This window comes from Salvia miltiorrhiza, unplaced genomic scaffold, assembly GCF_028751815.1.
Source record: "Salvia miltiorrhiza cultivar Shanhuang (shh) unplaced genomic scaffold, IMPLAD_Smil_shh fragScaff_scaffold_141_1, whole genome shotgun sequence".
Taxonomy (NCBI): Eukaryota; Viridiplantae; Streptophyta; class Magnoliopsida; order Lamiales; family Lamiaceae; genus Salvia; species Salvia miltiorrhiza.
The window spans coordinates 163,150-171,103 of NW_026651417.1; the positions used below are offsets into that span (position 1 = coordinate 163,150).

A 7,954-nucleotide genomic window follows, 5' to 3' on the forward strand; every position below is an offset into this window, starting at 1 on the left:
ACCCGGGGGGTGCAACCAACTTTCGTGGCTTACGGTTAAATAGTAACCCTCTGCGCGGAGCATGGAAGACCCGGGGGGTGCAACCAACTTTCGCGGCTTACGATTAAAGTGATTCCTCTGATCCGCCCTTGATGTTAGCTTTTCCCTTGACTTGCTAAGTAGCAATTTGAATTTTTTTTTCCCATTTTTTTTTCTTGGCTTGCTAAGCAGCAATTGGTATTGAATTTGTGAATTGTGGGTATATACGCTACTCCCCCCTCTGGTGTCATGTGCAATGCTCTGCATGAACATGTTAAATAAAATATGCAACTTGGAAAGCAATAAAATAAAGTAAATGAGTCCACGCCAGGGAATTCCCTAGAACCACGTATCCGATTTTATTGATATCATGGCCCCAAACCTCGTTAAAACCCCTGTGGGAAAAAAGAGTATTCGGTCTACAATTTGTTATGTCATTGATCAACATTATACATAGAACTTTTTCAGAGTATTGATATTCCACGGTCTGGGGAGAGTTCTGCCGTCTGGATCCTACAAAGTGTATGCTCCGCCGCCCAGGACCTCGGTGATGATAAAGGGGCCCTCCCAATTAGGTTCGAACTTTCCCACTGGCTTCAATGCATCGGCCCTCTTGAGGACTAGGTCGCCCTTAGCTAGTTTTCGTGCTCTGACCCTCTTGTCATATCCCGCTTTGATGATGCTTTTGTACTTCGTTGCTCTGACTTGGGCTTCATCCCTCTTCGCTTCCACAAGGTCGAGCTCTGCTCTGCGAAGTTCTGAATTTTGCTCCGTGTTGTAAGTTGTCATTCGATATGATTCCAGTCTAGCCTTTGCTGGTATTACTGCATTGGATCCATGTACCAGAGTAAAAGGCACCTCTCCAGTTGTTGTCTTTGGGCTAGTTCGGTAGGCCCAAAGTACGGTGTCCAGCTCCTCGACCCACTTCCCTCTGCTTTGGTTAAGTCGTTTCTTGATTCCCTCGCAGATTGATCTGTTCGCCAACTCCACTTGCCCATTTGCTTGCGGATGAGCCTCTGACACAAAACGTTGCATTATGTCCATTCGATCACAGAAATCAGCAATCCTCTGCCCTGTGAATTGAGTTCCATTGTCCGACACGATTATTATGGGGACTCCATATCGGCAACATATGTTTCGCCAGATGAACCGCTCCATTGTCACTTCGTCAATCTTTGCCACAGCCTCAGCCTCCACCCACTTGGAGAAGTAATCCACTGCCACAATGAGAAAACACTTGCCCCCTGGTGCCGTGGGAAATTTCCTAACAATGTCTATCCCCCATTTATCAAATGCGCATGCAGCATACATTACTCCCATAGTTTCCCCCAGAACGTTGATCCTTCTGGCATGCCTCTGGCAAGCTTCGTATTTGCTAACGAATTCTCTGGCATCTTTATTGATGTTTGGCCAATAAAACCCTGCCCGAATGATTTTTCGTACAAGATCCCTGAATCCCGTGTGCCCACCACAACAACCTGCATGAATTTCTTTTAGAGCAAAGTTAGCTTCATCGGGAGATAAGCATTTTAATAAGGGGTGGGTAAAAGATCGCTTGTAGAGTTGATCATTGATCAAGCAATAATTCTCATATCGAGCCCTCTGATTGGACTCTTTATTCAACCGCTCCCATGTCTTGAGAAAATGTATAATTGGGGCTCGCCAGTCGTCCCGAATTTCTACTGAAAAGACCTGTGAAGTCCCCATTTCTCTGGTATCGCATAGCAGCAACTCGCGCCAGTAAATCTGTCTTAGTATTTTCATCCCGGAAAATCTGTTCGATTTTGAATTCCATGAACTTTGTCTTCATTTCGTTGATCTTATTATGATATGCCCGTATCCGATCCTCCTTAATGTGATATTCTCCCGAGAATTGTTGAGCCACCAATTGCGAATCGATTCTAATGATGACACATTCAGCCCGTAACTCTGACAGAATGTGCGCTGCTCTGCCCACTGCTTCGTATTCAGCCTCGTTGTTAGACATTCTACAAGTAAATTTGATGGCAAACTGATACACCCCCGAGCTTGGAGAGCGATGTACACCCCAATTCCGCAACCTTCCTGTGTGGCTGACCCATCCACAAAGGCTATCCAGAACTCTTGCACAGGGCGGCGAGTAGTTTCTTGAATAAAGTCTGCGAGGGCTTGTGCTTTGATTGCCATTCTTGGCTCATATTCGACGTCGTATTCCCCCAATTCCACAGCCCACTTTACCATCCTTCCTGACAAATCCGGTCGCCCCAACACCTGCCAGAAAGGTAAAGCAGTTCGCACCACTACCCGATGTGATAAGAAGTAGGGCCTTAGCTTCCGAGCTGTGACCATGACTGCCAGAGCAGCCTTTTCAATCTCAGAATAATTCAGTTCGGGGCCCTGAATGATCCTGCTGACAAAGTAGATTGGCCTCTGATGACTCCCCTCTTCTCTGATAAGCACAGAGCTGACTGATTCCTCTCCCACTGCTATGTACAAATACAGGACCTCCCCTGGTACCGGTTTGGTCAGAGTTGGGAGCTCCGCCAAGTATGCTTTAAGATCATCAAACGTTGTCCGGCATTTCGCTGTCCACTGAAACTTGGTCTCTTTCCTCAGAATTTTAAAGAATGGCAGACTCCGTTCTGTTGATCGTGAGATGAATCTGCTCAGAGCAGTGATACGCCCATTCAAAGTCTGTACCTCCTTGATCCCTCTGGGTGGTGTGATATCCATAATGGCTTTGACCTTGTCCGTGTTGACTTCAATTCCTGCAGGCGTAACTTTATATCCCAAGACTTTTCCCGTGGTGACACCAAAGGTGCATTTCGCCGGATTAAGCATGAGCCGATGCTTTCTAACGACTGTGAAGACCTCTTCCAAGTCAGAGACATGATCCTCCACTTTGACACTGCGCACGAGCATATCGTCAACATAGACCGATATATTTTTTGAAAGTTGTTCTTTGAAATTTTTTTCCATCATCCTTTGATATGTAGCCCCCGCGTTCTTCAACCCAAACGGCATACTCCTCCAGCCGTAAACCCCGCAGCAGACGGCGAAAGCTGTTTTAGCAATGTCCCCTGTGTTCATCTTCACCTGGTGATATCCCTGGTATGCGTCCATCATAGATAGTAGCGCACAGCCAGAGGTAGAATCCACTAACTGGTCAATCCTCGGTAGAGGATAGTGGTCCACGCACATACGCTAGGTGTTTGTTTTCTTTGCTACCATCACGGCATTCGATATCGACTCTGGATATTGTACTTCTTCGATATGGCCCGCGTCCAGCAGCCCCTGGACTTGTTCCCTGATCGCGGCATCTTTCTCGGCACCAAAATGCCTTGTTCTTTGCTTTACCGGTTTGACCATAGGATCCACATTGAGGCAGTGCTCTGCCAACCTTCTGTCTATTCCCTTTAGATCGGTCGTGCTGAAGGCAAATACGTCCGCATTTTTCCGAAGGCAGCTGATTAGCTCCTCTTTGGTTTGGTCATTCATGGAAGACCCAATCTTGGTCTGGAAACCCTCTCGCCCGGGAAATAACTCCATCATGTGGCACACATCATTGGTGGATATTAAGGCGGATTTCTCCGTACTATCCCGGTCATTCAGTAACTCTGTCACTTCTCGCCGTTCCTCTGCCGGAGCAACGACATCGCCCACCTTTCCTTTCTTTGTAACACCCCGTACTTTTCCTATGATGTGAGATAGTGTCTTAACACTATTGAGAGAACTGAGATGTCGAGATGCGAGATTTTTTTTTTATGACCAAGATAAGACAGTTTGTCTTTTAAATAGAGATACGAGTGACTAAACCGAGAATAGAGTTAGAATGATGAGATTCGAGAAATGAGCTGAGATAGAGATGCTGATAGAATTGAGTTGAGATTTTATTTCCGATTACCGGGAATAGATTTAACAGAAACTGAGTTATCAGAGTTTGACTGACCTATTAAAGAGAATAGGTATAATGAGTCGGACCTAGAATCAAGGAAGAAAGAGTGAGAACCCTGATGAAAAGAGTCGGTCCGAGAGATGTCTAGTTTGTTTGTTTGCCGACTGCTTTAATGTGACATTATGTGAAATTACGTGACTAATCGACTATGTGATTTTCGTGATGTGTGTCACTGTGACCGAGTTATTATGATTTTTATTCGAGACCTTAGCATTTGGAATTTTGATTAAGTTTTCAAAGCAAGTATGGTTTATTTTTATCGAGAAATCGAATGATGCCGGTTTATGAAAATTTTTCCGGGCATAATTTTTTTAAATTATTTTTCCTACGAAGAGGAATATTATAGTTGAGTGAGTGCACTAATAATAGTGCTATGATCATTATTTTGGTCACATGAATAATTATACTATGGTATTTTATTAATGAGTGACTTTACCATAGTTTTGTGATTTTTATTTAATCACCCTTCACACTTTATTTAATTTTCCCATACCATATGTTATATGTCTCAATTTTGCTAAGTATGGAATTGAGAGAGTAGAGATTGAGAGTATAGAGGATGAGAGAGTGGAGATGAGAGTGTAGAGATTAGAGAGAGATTAGAGAGAGAGAGAGAAAAGATTAGAGAGAGAAGAGAAAAGATTAGAGAGAGAAGACCATTAATTACCAAATATTGCATAAGATATGCAAGATCAAATTCAATCTTGCAAAAGCCAAACCTCTCTCTCCCTCACTAAATTTTCGGCCATCACCCCTCTCTCCCTCACTACAATTTTCGCCCAACACAAATACATACACTCATCTTCTTCACCTCACACTTCCACCATTTTCCTCCATTAGAGCAAACCTTCGAAGCTTCCAACAAAATTACCAAACACCTCACATCACTCTAAAACTTTCCATAAACACTATCTATCCTAAATTGATCAAGAAAATCCTTGAAGAAGAAGCTCCAAAGTAGAGTGAGAAAGTGAGAAACTTTGGTAAGAACTTGGGTGAGTAACCATGTTTTTCCTAAAATCTTGTTTGGAAGATGTTATGTGAGTGTATTCTTAAAGATGAGCAAGAAAATCACCCCTCCCTTTTCTTTTTCAAATTTTCGAAAAAAAGGGTCCTCACCCCTTTCAAAATTTTTCTTTTTCTTTTCTTGTTTGGGGGTGAAAAATGAGAGTTATGTGATGTGTATTGATGTATGATATATGTTGTGAAATATGTGTCATGAGATGTGAAACTTTGATGGAAGTTAGTTTACCCCAAAAATGGTAACTTTGGAGTTAATGAGTTAAATGATGAATTGATGATATAAATGAGTCTATGAGGTGTAGATGATGATGATTGATGGATTAATTTAAGTATATGATGTCAATTGGAGTTTTTGATGTGGGATAGTTTATTAAAATTTAGGGATATGTGTATATATGCCCTTATTTGTGAATTGATGGTTTTGATGTGAGATTAAGTGGTTAAAAATGAAAGATCTATGAGTAGATTAAAGATTTGTATGTGTTTGTAAAAATTTCAAAGAGTTAGATAGTAAAAATTAGGACTTTTTAGTCTATGTGTTATTTAAGTGTTTTTGCTTGGGATATATGTTTTTAAGCATGATAGTAGTGTCTTTGTATTTTTGATTAAGTCTATTGTAGGCTAAATAAAATTTTGGCTAAGTTTAGTTTGTATGATTTTTGAGTTTTTGTATGATGTGAGTTTGATGCTTTATAAAATGAGGTTTATTTGCTCTATGATCATTATGAGAATTTTATCCATGTTTTGCTAAGAGTTTTATGTTGATACATGGATTTTCATAAAAATGTAATAAATATAGTTTTTATGATAAAAAGAGAGTAAATATGAGAATAATGAGTTATATGATGTAAATGATCATATTTGAGTATTTGAGAAATTTCGAGCATGAAATTGAGAAGGAATTTGTTAGATATGTTCGTTGAAGTGTTTTCTATGAGATTTGAGTGGATGATGAAAGAAAAGAGTCGAGATTGAGTATTACGAGTATTTTGATGTATTTGAATGTTTTTAAGTGCTTTAAGTGCTTAAAATGAGTTTTGATGTGTTTGCTTTGTATAATTGTTGAGTTGAGCATGTTTACTTGTGTGTATGTTTCGGAGTCGTTTTTCACGACCCACTGACCTACTGTTTTCGAGGGGTTCTTGATACCCAAATGCCCTGAAACTTTTATGGTAGGTATATTTGAGAGTCTTGAGCACACCGGTAAAATTTCAAGTCATTTGGACTTCGTTTGATATTTTTATAAAATGTAAAACTAAGACTGCTACATTCTGCCGAATTGTTCGGTGAGTAGCCAATAGAGTCATCGTTTCCAGTAGCTTTCCTTAGCATTCTGGAACCCAAATTTTTATGGTTGAGACCTGAGTGTCTTAGCTAAGTACCCACAAAATTTCAGACCGTTTTGACAACGTTTACTATTTTTCAAAAATCAAACTTTTCGGTTGCTAAAAACTGCCGATTATGGTAGACTGTAGTAAAACAGTCATATCTCCTAAAATACTTGGAGTTTTTGATCCTACTTTTTTTTAAATGAAACTAGACTCGAAGAGGTTTCTTTTGGTATGAGTTACGACCCCAGGAGAGGTCTGTACAGAGTCTGGTGAGGTTTTAAAGTTGAGTCAGTGCAGAGTAAAGCTTGTTTTCGACTTGTCTATGTGTGTTTTAATATGCCTAAGTGTTTATACTTGTTTATGTGCTTGTTTGCTATAAGTTTGAGTCGAGTTGAGAGTTAAGTCGAAAATTGGACGTGTGAATCCTTAGAAGCCAAGTATACCTAGGGATTGAGTTTTAACGGGTAAATAGACTGTTGAGTGAGAAGTTAGAGTAAAGAAGAGATTGGATTTAGAATTTGAGTTTCTGACTAAGGTTTGTTTTATCACATGAACCTTCGATGACGATGACGATGTGATGATGACGTATGAAGGCCCGAGCGAGACGAAGAAGTAAGTTGCCTGATTTCTTTCCAGAATAAGCGAAGGACTTCAGGTGGGCAATATTTTGAGTATACAAATATTATCCGAGCTTTCTAAAATGATTTAATGATATAATGATGTTATGAGATTAACAAATGTTTTGAGATAAATGATATTTGAGAACTGTTTGACTTGCCAATTTTGATGTTGAGCTTGTGTGTTACCCTCTACTGATGAGACGAATTCGGTCCTGCCACAAGCGGGATTTTGTGCACAGAGGTGACTGTGAGCCGTCTTCGGGTCGGCCGGTCACGGTACTTGAGAGGGAGGCCTACTTCTCAGTACCTTAATTATGATGATGAGTTGTAGATGCGGTACATACATGTCGTATACTTTGTCTGCAGACACTTATTTATGATGTTGATTGTGAAAACTGCATGCACAGATTCTTTTAATGCTAATTTATTTCTGTGTGTTGCTGAGATATGGCAAGCTTCAAACCTATAGCTCTATGAGCACCTTTCTTGTTTTTCGGCATTTGCCCACTGAGTATTATGTACTCACGCCCTGCATGTATTTCTAAATGTGCAGGCTAAGCTGGGAGTGAGATTGGACTGGTGCTGATGGGGGAGAGTTTCAAATGATGTAAATTAAATTACTATTTTGCCTCTATGATAATAGAGTCTTGATGTTTGAATTACTTAGTTTCTTTTGAGATCAAGCAATACACTCACGGTTATGTGTCTTCATACATATAATCGGTTCGCCTTTTGCTGCGATACTCTGCAAATTATGCTTCCTTATGAAAAATGAACTATACGCGTTTTGTTTTTGTTCGTGAAATTCCTGATAATTAAAAAGTTATGACAATGTTGACGATTTTACCCTTGGGCTAATTTTATGAAGTTTTTCCTTAGCATGCTTTTACGTGAGCTTCCGCATGACGTTCACCTAGTTCTTCTTATCTTTTATTCTTTAAAAATAGTCGTATCGATACTCGTACCCCACTATTACTAGTGTCGGGTCTGCGGGCTGCGACAGGGTGGTATCAGAGCAGGTCATCTGC

At 40.5% G+C, this 7,954-nt stretch overlaps 1 long non-coding RNA gene across 1 annotated transcript; it reads left to right on the forward strand.

Annotated features, from left to right (window-relative positions):
* The first annotated feature begins 6,844 nt into the window (after positions 1 to 6,844).
* LOC131002486 (uncharacterized) lies at positions 6,845 to 7,720 on the forward strand. The gene is made up of 2 exons (XR_009094317.1): positions 6,845 to 6,961; positions 7,480 to 7,720. It is a non-coding gene; the product is annotated as an uncharacterized LOC131002486 (long non-coding RNA).
* The last annotated feature ends 234 nt before the right edge of the window (positions 7,721 to 7,954 follow it).